This window comes from Halyomorpha halys, unplaced genomic scaffold (genome assembly GCF_000696795.3).
Source record: "Halyomorpha halys isolate HHAL.00 unplaced genomic scaffold, Hhal_1.1 Scaffold490.1, whole genome shotgun sequence".
Classification (NCBI taxonomy): Eukaryota; Metazoa; Arthropoda; class Insecta; order Hemiptera; family Pentatomidae; genus Halyomorpha; species Halyomorpha halys.
Window position 1 is genome coordinate 1,170,184 of NW_027106788.1, and position 21,700 is coordinate 1,191,883.

The following is a 21,700-nucleotide window of genomic DNA, read 5'->3' on the forward strand; positions in this document are numbered from 1 at the left end:
TATATGGGAGTGGTTAGCTCATCGGCAAGATACTGTGCTACTAATTATTATTTTCTATTTCACCGTGAGTCCTTTGGGTGCGAGAATCCTCTGAGGCCCACCCCGTATCATAAAGTGGGTATTATTAATTGGGAAAAATCTGGTTATCGAGCTTGATTCTGAACAAATCACCTTCTGCACAACCGTTGATCTAGTAACAGTACTTCCTTATTAAGTACTACATCCCTGACTCTTCATGGGTTGTAGTGGTACTGATTAATTTTTTTTTAAATATATATGCATTTCATTCCTTCTCATGATGCAAAAACTGAGTGACTTCCGGCTATATGGACCACTGGGATAGAAGACCATTTACATTATTCTCGAACCAGCGGTTTTTAGCAGTATTTTTCGTCTGTGTTTTTTAATAATATAGATTTTGTAAATATTTGTTGTGAAAAAACCATTTATCTGTTTTGGTCAGTAGACATATTTTTGCAGCTCATTTTCGAGCAATTATTCATAGCAATAACTTCGTAGCATGTTTATTTATACTTCCAAAATAGCATAGTGCGCTTTAGTTCAATCAATACTCAGTCAACAGAGGTGGTCCACCTATACCTGAATTTCAGGATTGACGAACCGAGTAAAATATTGGTCTATCGTCATCATTTTCGCCATTTAAATTGTAATAAAAAATAATTCATATATAAATGATATAAAAATTAAGAAAAAAAAGAAAAACTGAAAAAAAATTTTTTTGTTATAACAGATCTGATAGTTTAAGTGATTATGGCGAAGACAAAATGGCTTTGGTATGGGGGGAAATAGAATGATACAAACAGTAAGGAATAAATGTGACTATTTTTGCAAAGCAGAGTTGCTAAAAAATAAAATTAGCTTAAAAAAAAATTTCATAAAGTTTTTTTTTTAATAATTTATTTATTGTTATTTACAACTGTAGACATATATACACATCAAGTAAATTTGCTGTTGATATTATGACATGATACAAACATGTGGAGAATCTACTCATTGATATAACTCCAAAAACATTTCTAAAGGAGAAGATCTCGAGGCCATCTTCTTTTCAGACGCCTAGGTGGATTATTAGGTTGTGAAGGAGAAGCCAGGTTAGAAACGAGTTGGTTTGGGTGGTTGGGAAGTTTATTACGGAAGGATTGGTATTTGGTTCTGGGCAAATCGGCAACATAGGGATGATTTGATTTGTGACAAAGTAAGGAGCATTAAGGATTTTGGACTGTAAGTATTGGATTCGAGAGGAATTAGATGGTTTAGTGGAGCCCCATAGCTCAATTCCCTATGTACAGATAGGCCTTATAACAATCATGTAGATCAGTCTTTTGTAATGGATTGGAAGTTTGGACCGTTTGTCTAGTAAACGTTGTAATAGTCTGAATCGACGAACAGTTTCCTATCTTTTCAATCTTGTATGAGGATTCCATGTCAGTTGTTTTTTCAGATTTAGTCCTAAGTAACTTTCATAAAGTAAACCTAATTTTATTATTGTTGTCATTCTGAAGTTTTTAGCTGTCTTGAGACTAATGGGTTTTAAATCTTCCATAAATAACATAAGCTTTGTTTTCTCTATTTATATCCTTGTCTGGTCCCTGACAGTACCAAAAAGACCACCTTTCTCGCTACTGCCACGACAGAAAAGGAGTTTAACAAGGGCGATCTAAATAGACGACATTCGACTAGGAACGATCCTCCACTTTCAGATGCCGTAAGATCGTTATCTTTGCTTGTGGTGCCCAAGATGTCCCAGGGGTGAAGGGAGCACCGAAGGACAACGCTATTTGCTCACAGTGAGAGGAACCATCACCACTGCCTACACTATACTAACTCAACCAGTTTCCTACCTATCTCTACAGCGACGGGATTTTATTAGGCCATTACTGTGCTCTTTTATCACGGCTGTGTAATACGGTTCTTTCTAAACATTCATTAAGTTCTGTTTCTCCTAAGCGAAAATATGAACATCATATAGTTGTTAAATAAATGTTTAATAAACCGATAAATATTTTTTTTTTTTTCATGTTTTTATCCCCTGACTGGCCTGGTAGTCCTTACATAGTTATTGTATAACAGAGACCGATAAATAAAACTTTAATAAAACTGCAATCTTAAAATTAAAAAAAATAAATAAAGATATTTTGTCATTTAAAATAAAGTATTGTGAAGATGATAGAGGTTTGATCAAAATGAAAATGGTTGACATCATGGATGTAGAGTTATGAAACATTAAAATAGTGTACTTAAGACTGTAAAATTTTATCTCATATGGAAATATCTGTACATTAATTAAGGTTAAGAAAATTAAAAAAAAAATTATATAAAATATATAACTTTATAGGGAACGGTTAGCTCGTTGATAAGCCACTTGATGAGTGTTACTGACTCCAAGGACTCAGTTTCGAGTCCGGTAGTGGCAGTTCATTATTTTCTGTTTCACTGTAGAAGTGAATCAGCCCTGGGTGTTCGGGAACCTTCCGGGGTCCACTTAGCCTCATGATGTGGGTAATCTTAATTCGGTAAAAAGCTGGCGGTCGAGCGTTATTCTGACCAAATCACCTCCTTGCACAACCGTTGGTATAGTAATATTTCTTCCTTACAAACTACTGCATCTCTGATCATTCGTTGGGTTATAGTAGTACAGATTTTTTTTTTTTAATATAACTTTACCAAGGAAAAGAATATGATCGAATTAAAGAATAATAAATGTTTACTGAATTTAATTAGAATTAAATGGATTCTACCAAGACACTTGAAGAACCCATAGTATCTACATAAATAGTAAAGTGATATCAAAATATGTTTTTGAAACTTTGTGTAGGAGTTAACCAAAATTTTAAAAAACTGTCCTAGAGCTATTGTGCAATAAGGCTTCGATTAGATAAGTTGTAATTTAAAAGCACTGCCCTTTTTGATTATGATTTTTACATGTCTTGTGTTTTGTAGATTCTAACTTTTATGACTAAAAAATGGAAGAATTGAAATAAATTCTAGACTCGTAGTATGCATAGTATTCCTTTTTTTCTTTTTTATCTGATGATACTAGCTTTTTCATTCCATTTGCATCGCTGTCTCGATAATAATCATGGTGTAATCAAACGTCCTGTGGACCATCTCTACCTTATTCAGGATTTTCCGTAATACCATTTACAAAAACAAAAAAAAAAACAGCCGTAGAAACCATATATCAATTTTTGCCGAATAAAGAATCCAGACCTCAAGAACATATTACCGAATTCAATTTTTAAGATTATATATATATATATATATCGGTATTATGAAATACCATAAAACACAGTATGTCATCTAAATTCCTCTTCTCGGAGGAGGAACAAAACACAGAATTACGTATAAAATTAAAAATAGATGGGATGATATAGATACAGCTGAATTCTTAGGAACTTTTTAATTATTAATAAAAACATTATGAATGAGAAAATACTATATTGCAAAGGAATAACATTTAGTCATTCTGCAGCTTGATATTCACCATATTGACGTGCAAAATATGTATTGCTGATGAAGCTGATGATTGTCAATTTATCCAACGAAAATTTTATAGCCATACGTACTTTAAAAACACCAGTTAATATTAATAAGAACAGTTATTGGCTGACATCCTCATCTCTTAAGTTTAAGAAGTAATTTCTTGTTTTCTTAAGCACCACAAAACTAATGGAACCCTGTGAGCTTAAGACTTCAAAGACTGCTTGTGGCTGTAATAATAATATTTTTTTTTTAAATTTAAAAAACCTGAATTCCTCGACAATCTCAGAGCTGAAACAGGAAGAATAATTAGCTACAATAGAAGAAGAAGAATTCCGGCGCTAGTAGTTCTTTGCCCGACTACTATTGCTAAATCACGACTTCCGCCGGCACGGAACAAAGGAGTTTCAACCTGCAGCGGAATATAAATTACGATTCTTCGTTTAAAAAAGAAAATGAAACAGAAATAACTAGCAATTGTTTCGTAATTAAGGATCCCTTAGAACTAACATAAGGATTTATGATGAGTAATGACGAAAGATAAAAAGGTTTACAACCAAATGATTTGATAATTTTGGTTGATTCTTATATTTAAAAGTAAGCCAAAATCGAAAGAGAACTCCGTTTTATTCCATTAGTTACAGATTTTCCCGTAAATTCGTGATATGTTATACCAGTTTGATGGAACAAAATTTAAGAAAACCATTCACAGTACTTAGAGTAAAACCGAATTTAACATCAACATAAAAATAAACTTTAACTTTATATAATATCAAAAGGACGTTTAAATATATGTAATAGGAATAGGAATCAACTAGACAGTATTTGCTACCTTTTAATGTTTACTTACTTAAAGAATTTCGAATATATCGAATACTATAATATAAGCCTGTCATATTCGTTGGTATTATTAGTGATGGTTGATATTATTAGTTCTTAATATAAAAAACAAGGCCCGATTTATCTATTATGCCCACTAATCCAGAGGTAGCATGCTAAAAGAAATATAAATAATAAATAACAAATTAAAATATAAAATAAATAATATTTTTAATAAAGAAAATAAGGAAAGTATCATCACCTTTATATAATTTTATAAACTGCAAAATCATATTTGAAGCAAACTTCAGTATTTGATCTCAATATGCCTAAAATATATAATGGCTCGATGAATTTATGTATTGATAGCTTTCGGAGACATAAATGCTATTTCGAATACCTTTTTAAGTTATTTAATTTGCTGAACTTTCTGCCCCACAGCATCTTTGAGTAATATTTCAATTATAATACCAGTCAAACAGACCCGCTACCTAGGACTACATCTGGATAAGCGATTTACTTTGAATCCTCATTAAAGACTTAAATAAAAATAAACTGCTCGTTTGTGTTATTTGTAAAATAGGCTGAAATGATACTTAGCTAACTTTGATTGTTTATATTCCTACTCGAGGTTGTAATTTTTAAATATAAATATGATTTTGCCAATGAACTTTGTCAATACGTAAGCTGAATTTATTAATTGGTTAATCCCCTTGGCTAATTTTAGCAAACTGGACTTAAACTGGAAAGTTGTCTCGCAAGTCCTGAACGGGAGTAAAAGCGATACTTATCTAATTAATTTATGCGGTTGGAAAGTCCTCTGCACTTGCACTTCCTTGTTCCTTTGGTAAAAGATGAAAAAACATTTTCCGTCTATTCAATTATGTAAACTGTTCGAAGAAATCATGTTGCTTAATTATGTAGTATAAGCCGACAAATATCTACAGAGTACAGAAGTCGGGTTACTGGACGTGATCATAACTAGGATTTAATGGGAGAAAGTAATATCGGAACAACTACAGTGGGTAATATGATGTTTAAGTATAATCATGTCATGTCTCTAGCACGATCCATCACGATTTTAATTTATGTTTTCGTAACCGTGCTCTTGTATTTTGAAGGTTCAAAGCAAAGCCGGATTCTCGATATAGGAGATGCAGGCAACTGCCTACTAAGAACCCCCCTGGTCATGAGCTTGAGGAAAAAACTTAAAGTAATTTTAATTTGCTTTCCAAAGGTACCTGTATCATTAAAACTCATGAAGGCGTACCACAGGGTCTTCCATACATTGCTTTTATAACATAATAAATTATTATTTTATACTATCGGACAATTTTTTTTTCTGAAATAAAACTCAACTACACAGGACAAACAAACTAGTCCCTTGACGTTACTCGGTAATGGCTCAGAATAATTCCTCTACGCTTTCTAATTTAGCTCCCTTTCATTGTTTAGTTTAGCTACGCTGATACATTCTGCTAGTTTTACATTATACATTAAGCAATAAAAATTTTATGGGATGGGCGCCCGAGATAAGCATCAAGGACCGTGGATAATGGCGCCCGAACACGTAATTTCTGCAATCGACAGATTGAAACTGATAAAAAATGAAATGAAAATTATTAGTTCAACTAAGTATTAGTTCAAGATGGGTTAGGCTGTTAATAACATTAGCCGATGTCGATACAAAACGTTGTGCTTAAAGAAATAGAATCTGAAAAATTAATTCTGTTTTATGTAAATGGACATTTTGTTAATTAAAAATCAATGAAAGAACCTCTAGTACATGCTTCATTTTTTTAATCTTAATTACTTTCTAATTATAAATTATAATTACAATTTTAACAAACGAATTGTTTATTCCGGACCTTTTTCTTAAATGCTGAAAGCTGTTCAGAAAATTAATTCTGGAGATATCCATATCGGGCATTGCCATCAATATGACCAAGGGAGGGCTTCATCAGAGTTAAACAATATTCAAATAACCAAAAATATATTGACAAAGTAAGAAAGTATTTGTGGATATTAATGAAGTAAATATTTATGATATTGAACAAAGGAAATATAAATAAAATGTATAGCGATAAGTATAGATAAAAAATGAATAACATAAAGCATTAGATTTAAAATGAACAGGAGACCTATTGACACTTAAAAAAGAAAAGTAGATATATGAGAAATAAAAATAATGGAGTGACAGTAGCAGCTTGGTAACGCTCTTGTTTGCAAACCCAAAGGTTGCGAGTTCGAGAATCCGGCCCTATACTCACTCACAGCCTCCCCCTGGGCATTTGTGAAGTAATCAATGGGCGGCACTCACAAAATTAGGCGTGGGAGTGACGAACCCACCCTATGAAAACCACGTCATGAAACGGGCGATGTATTTCCTAAGTACATCGCGCAAGGCGTTAGACCTCTACGGTCAGTCGCCCCAATAATAATAATAATAATATAGGACCAGTCACCAATACATTCTTGTGTACAGAATAGAAATGAATCCACCCAAGACGTATTCGAACTTGCGCCACTTTTGATTCTAACACTCGACCACTAATCCCAATGAACTTGCAAATTAATTATATTTTATTGACGGAATGTACATATCATATACATCATCCTTAATTATCTTCTGGTATTCCTGCTTTGTATTTCTTAGCTTCAAATCTGTTTAATACATCCATTTTTTTTTTTTTTTTTAATGAAGGTTTCAATAAGCCATCATTCGAAAAACCTTGTTGGACCCAAGACAGATTTTGCCTAATATTTTTCAATTTTGAAAGTATACTCAAATTATTTTATAAAATACTTATCAGATTTGATAAAAGATTATTCTTACGCCTAAATTCATTGTATTATTTATAACAACAGATGGTCAATCTTTTGGGAAATTTGGGATATCAGATATAGTGGGCCACAACTTTATTTGTCAACTTGGAAAGGGCACAAGGTGTCAGGATTTTATATTGATAGCGGAACCTCAGAGATTTATTGGCGGAATCGTCAGGAGATAAATTTCAACTGACCCAGGTGGTGATCGAAACCACACGCAGCGTTTTGAAACTAACACGTATCACGTCCATTATTTTTTTTTTAGACTTATTATGAAATATATCTATTCTGTTTAAAATATTAAAATGTTGAATAATATTAACAAATTTCATATTTTCACATTGGTACAACAACCTTCCATTTTCAGGGACCTTTAGTATTTTCTTTGGTATTTAACTGTTCAATTTCTGTTCGAAATTTCATTATGATTACATAAAGATATTTTCTACACTGCGTGCATTGTTTACCATGATGGACGGATCATCCGATACGTCAGCAAGGGTATTGTACCAATATCAAAAAAATCGAGTAAAGATATTAAAATTTGAAAGTAAATTAATTTATCGAAGAAAAAAAGCATAAAATATGATATACATTATTGATGAGGAGAAGATGGTTGAGGGTGCGGTCAATGAAACACAAATAAGTATGACTAACTTATTTTAATGTGCCGACGTTTCGGCTAGAGTTTCTAGCCTTCTTCAGGGCTAAAAACAAAACAAGATAACAACCACAGTAAGTATAGAAAAATAAAAAAATAAAAAAGAAAGTATAAACAAAATAATTTTACACATACAATGAATAGTTTTACAAGATAGAATTAATAAAATTAAGTGATGAGAGAAGCGGGAAATAAAATGTAGACATAGGTAATTGAAAAAGTGGGTACAATAACTTAATTAAGAAAATGAAATAAAATTAAAGTTATATAATGTAAAGAAGTATGAACATATTAGTTATTATTAATTTAAAATTTAAATATGGAAAGAAAATGAAAATTGAGAGGAAGAAAATATATGTAACAATAATAGATGATAAAGAGGCAAATTATAAGTATAGTGTACAAAACTTATAACGCGGGCAGGAAAAAGGATAAAAGTGGAGTAAATAAGGGGAAAGAGTAAAATAAGATAAAAGTAAAATAAGGGGAAAGAGTAAAATAAAGAAAGGGGAAAGAAAACAAAAAAGAAGAATGAAAAACCAACCTGCTCGCTGAAAAGTTGAGCGCCTAATGGTCGGTCGCAGCGCAAAAGTGGTCAAACTTAGAACTAAAAAATATACATATACATTATTATTATGATATACATTATTATCATATACATCATCATAGTTATACAATATTATTATATAATCATAATAGAAGATATAGTAGTACAATACAGCTTATGAAGTGAATAATAATGATGATAATAAATTCCAGCACTCTTTTAGATATAAAATATATAAATTACTATTTACTTGTATAATAAATAATTTGTGCTACTTACTACCATACGGATCGTTTTCTTTGTATTAAAGTAAAAAACGTTTCTACATACATAAATTTCTAGTGACAAAACATAATGAAATCGACTGTCAAAAAAAAAAATTAATATACGGTCCTAATTTTAAATATTGACTACTCTCTAACGAAATGTTTTTCAAAAAAGATTATAAAACAAGGGCGTTCTTTCCTAAAGCGAATGGCAGAAAAAACTTCTTCGATAACCCAATTCTCTGAAAATTAAATATCCTCGTGCCCCCTGCAAAGGTAATGAACCAAAAAATCCAGTCTGAACCAAATATTCCTCGACTCAAAGTGATCCCGGTTACTACCCAACATTTCACGTTGTTAACCCAGATCGGATTGTAAACAGATGGTAGACCTCTGTAACAGGCCAAATGTTGAATTATTCAACAATCCTGAATACACACAGTTTATTTTAACGTTTCCTCCTTCTACCGTCACGGTAGTTAGTTAATTAATTGGGCGAACCATTAACGGTAAGTTATAGCTTCTTTTAGCACCGAAACAAAACTACAGCAGGATATGGGACCTTTCATTGTTAATTTTTTTATAAGCTAATTATCCAAAATAATACTTATACAACGTAGAATGGTATAATATAATACTTTAAATGGTTTAATATTGTAACAAAATGAAAGAAAAATGGACTCATAAGAAAACCCTTCTTCAACTGTTTCTCAACTCCTGATATGGTTTAGGTTTATATTACTTTGATTTTTTAAAACATATTTCCAATTTTATGAAATAAGAATTTAACACATAATTAAACTTTCAAAACCAGTTTTAGATTAGGAAATAAAAAAAAAATTGAATACAGTTTTACCTCAGAATTTACTTTTTTTACCATTACCTTACTGTTTTGCAAATTTTTTTTAAATTTGTTTTTACGCCCTAACTGGTCATTTCTGTTATACGGAGGAGGGAAATTATCCTATAGGTAACCAACCTATTCTAATCAGAGTAAGAAATTCGAGTTTTAATTCTGTGGGACCGCCACGAAAAAAAAGTCAAGCCGCTGATGGTGCCTGCGATAAAGCCAAAACTACAACAGACTTCAATTCTCGCAGACCAGTGGTCTGTTATATCTGCGAAAAATTATTAATTTTTAAATTAACTGCTTCCGACTATGAAAATTCAATTATTTCAGTGTCTCTATTCATAATTTGTGACCTTTAATCTTCCTTTTTATCGAAATATTTATTCTATTGATAAGATTCAATGGAAAGCAAACTCATTACATACTTTTAAAAACATAAAAATAATTATCAGTTGATTAATAATTTCTTTTAATGCAATCTAATGTAAAAGATAGTTAAAAAGAATAAATAAAATAGTTTACCACATCCTGGGGGATCACAGGCCTAATTTGGCTGATTTTTCAAAATGATCGTTTATTTGTACTTTCACTCACCAATAAATGGAATACGTAGTAAGGAGAAGTATTGTGAAGTGCGAAATTTCGATCTCGAGTTTTCGACTGAAAAAAAAACGTTTTGAAGTTCAAAAATCAAATCTTGCAAAATAATTTGAGTGTGAATCTATATGAGAGCCGACTGGCTCAAAAACAAAAATACAAACAAAATTTAAATAACGTATTTAGCTTGTGTATGCCACGTATGTTGCAGCAAATTTTTAGTTAATATCTTCCGACCGTAATTACCAGTTTGTATATACGATTTTACAGTTTTTTAGGATTTTCTCAAAAACGCCATAAACGATTTTGATTAAACTAAATAAATCAAGGTACAATAAATTAATCTTAAATATCGCATTTATCTTATCCTCATAGAGGCCTGACATGGCTTAAATGATTAATTTTTAAAAATTCCACCTCTAATGTACCATTAATTTTGTTGATTTGAAATAAATAACCATTCATCACTGTTAGCAATAATATACAATGGATAAAAATAAAATATTATAGAATTTAATGAATAAATAAAGGAAGGAAAGGAAAAAAAAAGAGAGAGACACCGGAAAAACTCGAGACTTCCCGGTCTCTTAATGCATTCATATATGCCGGCTGTTATCTTGTGCTGAACTGTTTATTCTTGGCAGGATATTCGTTATTTATTATTATGATATTCGTTATTTTTAGCTCGAGAAACGCTGTACGAATTACGAAGTTGTGTGATGCGCGTACCGCACCAAAATTTTTAAAAACATTAATGGATTTGTACTGTAAAAAATTTAATACAATTTTACATAAAAGTTTACGAAGACATTACTGTTTTCTCCCAGCGGTAAAAGTGACTGGTATTTGAACCTCATATTTCCGATGAAATTTTTAATTTTATTATTAATGCGGTTTAAAATACATTAATTTTAGCAGTATACCTGTCCAATGATTCTAAGGCTTTTAAGATTCCTTCTTAATTCAAAGGAAAGCGAACGTTTTTTATTTTAATATATTTTTTTTTACTCATACTTTGAAACAAAAAATAAAAATTATAAGTCTATTTTTAATAAATGTGCAATTATTTTTCTGTCATCCAAATGTTTTCTTAGTCTAGAGAAATAGTCATTTAACCTAGAAATAATTGTAAACTAATTTCTTTTAATGAATTCAGATGTAAATCAATTTGAAAAGGACGATAATTTACCTCTTCCCTGGAGTAATTATATGGATAATTTTACAAAATTACCCTATATTTTTATTTGTATAGCCAACAACTCTAAAAGTATTACTTGATTTTATCTTATCATAACTATAAAAATTAGTAAAATTTAAAAGAATGAGTTTCATTTAATCGAAAACATTTAATGGATACATCAGAATCCATTCAAATAAATTATTTTACAATTACATTTAGGTTTACTTGCAATTTTACTTGACTAATAACCAATTAAACCTCGCCTGAATCGGAGCAGTATTAACAAAGATCCGAGAACACTCCATTTTCCAGAGCATTCTAAATGTTCGTTTGAAAGATAATTAAATTGCCTGCAAAGCTAATCTAAAACCAGATATTAAATTAATAGTCACAAAGACAGAGCACTTTCCTGCTTCAATGTTTTACTACACTTGTTACGTGTGGTATAAGCAATTCACTGTCAAAGCAAAATTTGTGCTTTGAATCTCGCATAGTTAGATTTAATTTATTTACTACAACAACGTTTAATATCTGGTTTCATATTATCGCTCTTGGCGTTTGCCCATAATAGCAGTTTCTCAATTTTTGAAGTAACACAATACTTGTATTTTGTTTCATGTTTTACATTCACGGATTGCACTTGAAAAATTACAGAAAAAATAAGCCGTCAAAGCTGTTATTCAAAATATAATTACTGAGGTAAATTCGTGTCATAAATGTTTCCTTAAATTGTAAAAGCCAATACCGGACAACATGGAAGATCGAAGGAGAGGATAGGGAGGAGATAAGTGGTGGGAAGAGAGGTGGGTTGATAGTGAACATAGGGATAAAAAAATTGACATTTTCTATCACAAAATATGTTTTTTAGGACAAACGTTCGTTTAGTTTAGAGTAAAAAGTCAATTAGTAAAGCTAAATTTTGTCTTCCTACGTTTGATATTTTTGATTTAATGCCCTGATTATCCCTGAATCGGCGAAACGGCGATTCCTGTTTTTTTAATTCTAATTTTATTGTTATAATGTTCGATGCTTAATTCGATTTTTTAATAAGCCTATTGAGTCACAACATTATAACAATATGTTGAGCAACTTAAGCAATACTTTAAAGTACGTTAAATATTGTGTCATACAACGTTATTTCAGCCCGTGGTTCAATTATATTTTATCAGTTAATTAAAAAAAAAGAAAGAAAGAGAGAGAGTAAGAAGATTAATAATAGTTGTAAGAATTCACAAGGATTTGAGAATTTTTTGATATTTTCCTTTTAAGTCCTGACCTGCCGATTCCATCCAACCCTACTTACACTTGACGCCGAGGAGGTCCGGACCCCCTGGAGGTAGCGGAGTATTCAATAACAGAAGCGACGGAAGTAGACGTGACGTTGACGCCGACTCGTCGTTAACGGTACGGCTTTCAACTGTTTTTGCTCCGGCCGCCTTGAATTGAAAAAGCTTCGCAGAACAAGGCCTAGCTTCCAAACCACGTCCGTGCAGCTCCAACCTTCGCAAACGGAACGCCTCTTGAAGGAAAAACATTCCTTCCCATGGCCGTTTTGCTATTGCCATTTCTTTGCAAGAATTTGGACAGCAGATAAAGGAAACCGTATATTTGGTTGAAGAGATTTCAAAACTACAAATCATAAAAGGATCTGCGAAACATGCCATTGCCTATTTTTCTCACTTCGGAAATCGGATATTGTTATTGGTTTTGGTGTTCTGATTGAAAATACGAGTGATATCTCGAAAGATGTAGTGGATAAAATCGTAAAATATGTAAACCGTAAAATGATCGAAAAATTTGGTGAACAGCCTAAGCATCTACCAGCCCTAAATATGTAATTTCACTTTCCTACCACTTATCTTTTTTTAAGCTGGGATGTTCACAATCATACGAATTAGCCATTTAGCGTTATTTGATTATTTCAACGCAGAGGACCTCAAAACGTGTATTTCCATCGAAAACATTTTTTTTTAATTTACAACTGTATATTACATCATACATTCAGTAAATTTGATCTTAGTTAAAATGGAATGTTACAGGCGTGTTAAGCAACTACCCATTGGTAGCACTCTAATGGCATTTTACATTAGCTGGTCTCGTGGGCATCTTCTTTTCAGGCACCTCGGAGGCTTCTCAGGAATGGAAGAGGAAGGTTAGAAACTAGGGGGTTTGAGTGGTTAGGGAGTTTATAATGAAAGGAGTGATATCTGGTTCGGGCTAGATTGGTTACATAGGGAACATTAAGGTCTTTATGTATGATTTTATTTGTGACAAAGTAAGGAGCATTGAGGATTTTATGAAGGATTTTGGATTGTAAGGATTGTATACGAGAGGAATTCGAAGGTTTAGTGGAGCCCCAAAGCTCAACTCTTTATGTCCAGATTGGCCTTATTACAGTCACGTAGATCAGTCTTTTGTAATGTGTTGGAAATTTTGACCGTTTGTCTAGTAAGTGTTGCAATAGTTGAAATCGACATGCAGTTTTGTGTGAGGATTCCAGGTTAGTCATTTGTCCAAATGTAGTCCAAAGTTGCGGATCTGTTCGACAGAGGTAAGAGTAACATTATTAAATGAAATTGTACGAAAACATTAATTCGAAGTTTTGCACGATCACGATACGTCTATAATATAATAGAATACTATAATATAAATTCCTTATACCAGTAAGGGACTTTAGGTTCATTCTCTGTAATTCTGCGTTGTGACTTCTTATTTCCTCGGTGGATTTTTTTCTCGCCATATCTACCCAATATTTTATTTAACGAGACCTTCACAGGTCCATTTTATTTCAATAGCAACGGCTCACAGGCATAAAAAAATTTGGAAAAGATATTTTGTTTTTTCACTTCTTGATTTCAGAATTATGCTACCTGTATTTACGACTAAAAAGCACTTTCCACCTTTGACAATATAGATTTCCTCCTGCTAAAAAAAAAAAACTTTTCTATTGTGAGTCAGTGATGTGGAAAAACGTGGTCGATAACTTTTGTTCTATCACCGCCAGCATCAAAGTCACAGGAACATTTGTGGAAAATGTATTCAAGTTCGAATGGTTGAACATTCTGGGTCGACGGTTTATTCATGACAGTCAAATAAGGGCTATGATTCCGTAGGTGAAATAAATAATATTTCAAAATACCTAATGAACTGGAATGTTCGAAACCGCGACTCACTAGCCACGCATTATCATTTGCAGATATTGAAGCGGCTCTTAAAAAAAATATGGATTAATATTTCTGTTATACAGGATTTCCTATTACATAGATTCATTTCCCCTAATCACTCAATCACGAAAAACTGCAAATAAAAATTCTTTTTTGGGGGGAGAGGGGGCTATTTATGCCTTCAAGACTCATTAGATAAAATAAGTGCTCGAAGAAAATTCTTGAAATCTGTTTTACTACTAAGATTCCGTAAAAAGAGAAAAAATCATTGGAAATTCCAGAGTTACGTTCGCTGGAGAAAGAGTTGGTGAAATGTTAGAAAATCAACAACACTCTCAAAGATAAACAAAATGTCCTTGTTATAACCAATTGAAAATCAAATTTTGATTCCAAACATTGTAGAGGTTAGACAGAGAGAACATATACAGTAGGACAACAACTATATATTAAATAAGATTTTCGATTCTTAGACATTTTATTTATTTTTAAGCAAAATTAATTCTCTGGCCGATGACAACCTTCTTTTGACCTTGATAAAACAACCTTCCATCTACTTTTTAGTCATATTTTTTTTTAGTTTTTTACTCTCCACCTGACATGCGATGGAGGGTTATCTTATAAGTATCCAACATATTTCAAACAGAGTGTGAAGGTTGAGTCCATATATCATGGCACCGCCACGAAATAATCTGCCCCCCTCCAACTCCAGAATCGAACCCTTACACTCGAGGTTGCTAAGGTGTCACCTCAACAGACTCGGCTTCCCTGATTTTGGATATAAGCCTTATACGCTTAATTATTTATTCAGTACTAATGGAAGTCTCAGTTGTTCATTATTTTTAAGTTCCTTGACAAAATTTAAAGGTAAATTTCTAGATAATAAATAAGTTTCTACTAATGTTACACAAGACCCTATCAAAGACAAACTAAATATAAACAGATAACATGAGGAGACAGATGATCTACCACACCCAGAGCTTTCTCTCGTATCCAGCGAATACTACCTGGACCTTGGAGCTAGACCTGGAGACCTGGAGACCCGGTCCTACTTACGTAAGGCACGACCCATTTCTCTCTCGCACTCTTCCTTCCTTAAGGCGACCTTTCATCTCTTCTTCACTAGTGATGACCTCCTTAGACAGCTGTTACTTTACTTTCTTCGCATATATCACTATTACTTTATTCCAGGGGTCTTCAGTCTTTATGTACCCAGGGACACATTGGTAGGTTACCTATCAGGTAGTGGTTACCAATCTCTTTATTTTTTTGACTAAAATAGGTTTTAATTTAAATATTAATCTCAAATAAACAGCTATAGTAAGTTGCTACACTGCTACGACAGTAAATTTTATCGTGACGATTACTGTCACACAGTCAATACCATGATAGTTGCTGTCTTGACAGTTAAATTCATCTTTTTAAACAGACTTTAACGTGACAGTAGATGAACTGCCATAAGATGCATTGCCTACCTAGTGCGACAGTACTGTCATAACATTCAGTATTACAATGATAGGAGCTATTAAACAGTTCAACAGCTGTTTCGCCGTTTAAACTTGCTTTAACGTGACACTAACATAACTAGTTATTAATAATATCAATAAATAATAGTTACTTATACTATCAATAAACACCTGACCTAGTGCAATAGTACAGTCATGACGGCAACTATCTTATAGTTTATACCATAGCCATGGGCCAATTAATTCCAAAAGTTTTTATTTCATTCAAAAATATACATCATTTTATTTAACTTATTATTTTATTTTTTATTTTATAATTGATTTTTCGCTTGAGAATAAGAGCTACGAGAAGATGCGTGTAAGTTTTAATTGCGGTTCTCCCATATCAAGACAAATACTTTTACACATCGTTAAGCGAATGTAGTTGATACTTTACCAGCGGAACAGTCCCTTCATGTTTCATTTATCCCATGGCGTTGCCTTTGGCTAGACTATACCACCTTAGCTGGACTGATATCAACACCTTATAATGCCATATAGCAATCAAAGAGAGAAGACTTAGTAAAGTATATATAATACATTTCATGTATTATATATATGTAAGAAGTATTAATTCTATTTTAATGAAGGGTACGAAATAAAAAAAAAACCCTGATACTAGACCTTTTTTTTAACCATTATTTTATAAAATTTGGGTGGAATCGGACGAGCCATTCTCAAAATATAGGGGTGCCAAGGACTACAGACAGACATGGAATCAAATTTATTCATCGATGTCTATAACATTAAATGTCAATAAAATTAGGATTCTGAAGACTTTTTTTTTTAATTCCTGCATGAATTCAAAGCTTCCAAATATTTAATATTTTTGTGAAATTGTTTTTATAGCATATATCGATTATTTATGGCTTATTTTTTCAGAAATTTCAATTTCGTCACATATATAGGGTTTTTTTTTAAGCCCGATAGAACTTGAAATTGTAAAAAATAACACAAAAAATTAAATTGTAATCAAAATTTTTTTTTTATCGAAAGATCAATACGTGACATTAACATTTGAAAATGATTTCGGGCATATGGGCACCGCGGCTGTTCTTGACGAAGCGCATTCTGTAAAATTGTGTTCAGCGATGAGGCGCATTTTTGGCTTAACGGGTTTGTTAATAAGCAAAATTGCCACATATGGTCGTGCGATTTGACACCTCTCGATTATTTCCTGTGGGGCTACGTGAAGTCACTGGTTTATGCTGATAAACCAGCAACAATTGACGCCTTGGAGGCCAGCATTGTTCGTGTTATTCGTGACATACGGCCAGCAGTGCTCGAAAAAGTGGCCCAAAATTGGACGTCCAGAATGCGCTTCGTCAAGAACAGCCGCGGTGCCCATATGCCCGAAATCATTTTCAAATGTTAATGTCACGTATTGATCTTTCGAATAAAAAAAAAATGTTGATTACAATTTAATTTTTTGTGTTATTTTTTACAATTTCAAGTTCTATCGGGCTTAAAAAAAACACCCTATACCTATGATAAATCATCCTCCTTCATCACAATTAGATGTAGAAAGATCCTTAGAGTTTTCTTGTAAAACAAAAACAAAAAAATTTAAACAGTTTATAAAATAAAAAAAATTTGGTTGTTTCCTTATCGCATATGTGGCTTCTATAAAGCCAATGACCGGTAAATTGTTCTTCAAGGTAAGGAAAAACAGCGTACACCAAATGAAAACTTGTTTCATATAAGTGCGAGTTTAATTATTAAACAAAAACAAAGATAGAATGATAATACCTGCCCTATTAGGCAAACTGCCGACGTTTAGTCCCGATCTCACAGCCTCCATCTCCATTAGATAGTCCAGAATTAGTGAGTTATTTTTATCCTCAGTTGATAATTTTGTTCCACCCATAACCGTGTAAATGGCCGATGATCACAAGAACCATTTTCTTCATCAGCTGAGAAGAGCTCGACCTTCACCGACATTAACCCAATTCGTTTCGGCTCCTCCCTCATGCTGGGGATCAGGTTCGATTCTCCTCTAAGAGTTCGGGCTTTTCTTTTTAGTAAGCAAATTAATGTTACAATAAGTGTTTATCCTCTCTCTGATGTAATGCTCGGCTGCTTCCTAAGAGATCATTCTTTAGATGATTTATGGAATAAATTGTTATTATTTTATAAAAAAACAATGAAATTGAAGAATCGTTCTGGCTTTTAAGTAAATACGATATTCTAAATTTTTTTAAATGTGTACAAATCATTATTAAAATCAATTGATATAAGCAAAAAATATAAACAAATTCAAGTAAACAAAATTTACAGCTTTGTAGATTTGATTAAAGTTTGTATTTGTTCGTATTATTTTTTTATTTTCTTCTAATTATAAAATTCATGCGGAAATGTATTGATTTATTTTCTGCAACTCAGGTGAGAACAGCATAACAGAAGAAATATCAGGAGACAATCCTACCCGGCCGACCCGCCCCACTAAAACCCAGATTTAGCGACGGTGTTGTATCGCATTTGAAACATTTACTTAAAATGGGAAGAGGAGACTTAGTTAGAATATTAATTAAATAGAGCAACATTGCAAAAGTTATTTTAGAACGCTATAAACTATGAAAGAATGTTAACGAAAGTGATTAAGAAACAAGCTCGTTGGAATTTTTGTATTTAGACTTCATGACCAGAAAATCTGTTACTAAGGTCTTCAACCATTTTAGTTCAACTTTGAAAAATGGTCTGGCAAGTGTTAAAAACACAAAGAAGTGAGAGAATCAAAAGTAAAGTTTAAATGCATAGACTATTGCCTAGTAACCGTTTAAAGCAAAACAAAAATTTCGATAGGAATCATATGTTCTGGATGACTCATCATTCTATTTTAGAACCATTTTTCCCATTAAGGAAATTCCCAGGAGATGAACCATTAGGTTTCCATGCACTCTGGTATACTAAGGAAACCTCGTAATGAACAAAATAAATTTATGGAAAAAAAATAAAAACTACATCAGCGATTACCAGATGTTCATCAGATTACCAGACGATCCGCGAAGGTCTATTACAGAATTAGCTCCTGAAATTTTATAATTTATTATTTGATTTGATTTCTTTTTCTGTTTATGTCTAAGCCTCTTGAATCTTAGCTATTATTAGGTGATTTGTTTTTAACTAATTATTCAGGAAAATTACCACATCATCTCAGCCTCATAATCATTTTGTTTATAACATAAAACAATAACCCTGATAACCTACATTTTAGGTCGATACGTTGGCAATCAATAAATAGTTGAAAATAATTCCCTGACCATCTCCCTGTAATACCCTGACCTTCTCCCTCTAATATCTTGACCATCTCCTTCTAATGCCCTGACCATCTTCTAATACCATGACCATTTCTCTCTAATACCCTGGCCATCTCCCTCTAATACACGAACCATCTCCCTAGAATACCCTGAGCACCTCTTTTTATTACCCTGCCTGACCATCTTCCTCGAATACCCTGACCATCTTTAAATATATTACAAGAGTAACTATCGATACCCACCGCTATATTCATCCCTATTTAATTATTTTAGTACAGATTATTTTAACACATGTATGCTACAAAATTTAGTTTAAATTTATATGTTCGTCATGCGAATTATTAATACAAAATCATGTCATTAGTTTGTTTTGTTTTTCTCCCGTTTTGTAGGACACCATTTATTTGGATATTTCTTCATCGTCTGTTTGGACTAACATGTATTAAATTAAATCATATTATTTTCCAAAGTTTTGAGACGATTTTGTTGATATTGCGGTTGAAATGATTATTTTTACTTAAATTAAAACATAAATTAGAAGCCATAATATTGCCTTATATGATTAAAAATCATTTAAATGCCATATTTGATGCTTTTGAAAAGATTCGAGTTGGCAGCTCCAGGAGAAATCTTATTATATGATCCATCAATCTTCTTGAGCGACTTGTCGATATTTAGGTAGTCTTCGATAATAGTTCACTATACGTCATTGCTCTTAAAATACATACATATTGCAGCTACTTATTCACTAAAATCAATTTATCGTAAGTATGACTTTATATGAATTTTTTTTTTGTATTTTTTTCGAAAACAGTGATTTTGATTGAAATAGGTGTATGAATGTACAATTAAATGGTTTTTAATATCAGCTAGGTTTTATTCTCACTAAAATATTCTGGTAGGACTTATATACCGAATGTTCGATCTAAATTACCTTTAATTTAATTTATTTCAAATAATGTTGACAGTTATTTCTTTGTTAATAGTAATAAAAAATGGATAAACTATGAAAGAACTTAAAATTTATCTAAAGAAGTTTTTTTTAAATTCTGGGGAATTATATTCTCAGGTTGAAAACTATTTTATAGAAGTAACAATAGTAAAATAGATGTATAATATACTGTATCTAAATTTGTATTCTCGAATATCACTTTTTATTACTGAAGTTACATATACTAAAAACAAAAAGAAAATAATTACTACTATAAAAATAAGAATACTTTAATACTCATAAAAATGAATTAACCAAACTCTAGTAAAAAACACGATCGGTTTTTCTATTTCCAAGGAACTTGAGTACATTAATCCTCACCTTCACTGATTTATTAGAACTAGTTTTTGCCTTCGTCAATGAAAATTAAGTCACGAAGTGAATAAAATCAAGGACATTTTTCCGTGGAAATGTCTCTAGGACATGGCATTTCGTATTCCATACTGTACAGATATAACAAAATTAATTATAAATGAAAACAAAAAATTATATAGTTAGTAAATGCATCTTTGTTCATCATTTTACTCCAAGGTACTAAGTCGAAATATGTTATTGTTTAATAGAAATATAAAATAGAAAGAATATAAAATATGTACGTATGTAGAAAGAGTTTATACCCTTAAAATAACATGTATATAAAATAGTTCTTGCTATTTTAAAAACTCTTTAAGCTAATATATGTTGTATACAAAAAAAATTATAAAAATAAAAGGGTGTATGATTCCTGATGTCAAAAACACTCTTAAGAAATTAAAATATATTATTTAACTGATGAGGACTTTTAATGAACATAATAGACTCTTAAGATAAATCTTCCGTTTTTGTATAGATTGTAGGTTTCAAGAAAACAATAAATCAATAATGATTTTTTCAAGTTATTAAAAATGAATCGACCGTACCATTTACAAACTTCATCTGTTTTAATAATATGTGCAGCATTCTTATGATACTATTTTAGGTTATTATTTGAGGCTCAATTGATTCAATGTCCTATGCTTTTGTAAAGATATTACATTTTAAGTAATTTTCTGATTCTGTAATAGAATAACTAGAAATGCTTCTATAGATAATAATTATATGTAGTAAAAACAGAAATTTCAATTTAATATATATAATATGGGGAAGTGGGGTGGCACAGTGGTGAGGCTCTGTGTTACTAACACCTAAGACACCTAAGTTCGAATCAGGCTGTGATAAATAATTATTTATTCTGTTACTGCAGCCGTTAGTCAACCCTGTGGGTTGTAAAGCCCTTCGAGGTTCATCCCGCCTCATAAAGTGGGAACCCTTAATTGGGGAAGAATCTGGCTTTCGAGTGTGATTCTGACCAAATAATTTCCTTGCACAACCGTTGGTCTAGTAACAGTACTTCCTTACAAAGTTAATGCACCCCTGAACCTACATGCGTTGTTATGGTATCGATTTATTTATTATATAAGAATATATAATTAAAAAATGGTGAAATACAACTTAAAAACTATTAAGATATACAAATTGTAAATTTTGGAGCACGTTAAAAGAAGATTTTAATAATTA

At 31.9% G+C, this 21,700-nt stretch overlaps 1 protein-coding gene across 1 annotated transcript in view; it reads left to right on the plus strand.

Annotated features, from left to right (window-relative positions):
* Window positions 1-21,700, plus strand: part of pip (heparan sulfate 2-O-sulfotransferase pipe) — a 211,671-nt gene that overhangs the window by 179,260 nt on the left and 10,711 nt on the right. The window lies entirely within an intron of this gene.